This window comes from Myotis brandtii, unplaced genomic scaffold (assembly GCF_000412655.1).
Source record: "Myotis brandtii unplaced genomic scaffold, ASM41265v1 scaffold398, whole genome shotgun sequence".
NCBI lineage: Eukaryota > Metazoa > Chordata > Mammalia > Chiroptera > Vespertilionidae > Myotis > Myotis brandtii.
This window is the reverse complement of record NW_005365280.1, coordinates 2,717,315-2,717,554: the sequence shown is the minus strand read 5'-3', so window position 1 is coordinate 2,717,554 and position 240 is coordinate 2,717,315. Positions and strand designations below refer to the sequence as shown.

Below are 240 nucleotides of genomic sequence, written 5' to 3'. Positions count from 1 at the left end.
ATGGTGTTAACACAGGTGTAAAACTTCTATGTAAAAATTCACTGAGCCGTACTCTTAGACTTTGTGCACTTTAGGGAAGTCATTCTTAAATTTAGCAAAATTTTTTAAAAAGCAGTAACCGGTTTGGCTCAGTGGATAGAGCGTTGGCCTTCGGACTGAAAAGTCCCGGGTTCGATTCCGCAAGGGCATGTGTACCTTGGTTGCGGGCTCATCTCCAGTCAGGAGTGTGCAGGAGGCAGC

At 45.4% G+C, this 240-nt stretch overlaps 1 protein-coding gene across 2 annotated transcripts in view; it reads left to right on the top strand.

The window, feature by feature from the left end:
• The window catches only part of TPMT (thiopurine S-methyltransferase), a 21,894-nt gene that overhangs the window by 406 nt on the left and 21,248 nt on the right, over nt 1-240 (top strand). The window lies entirely within an intron of this gene.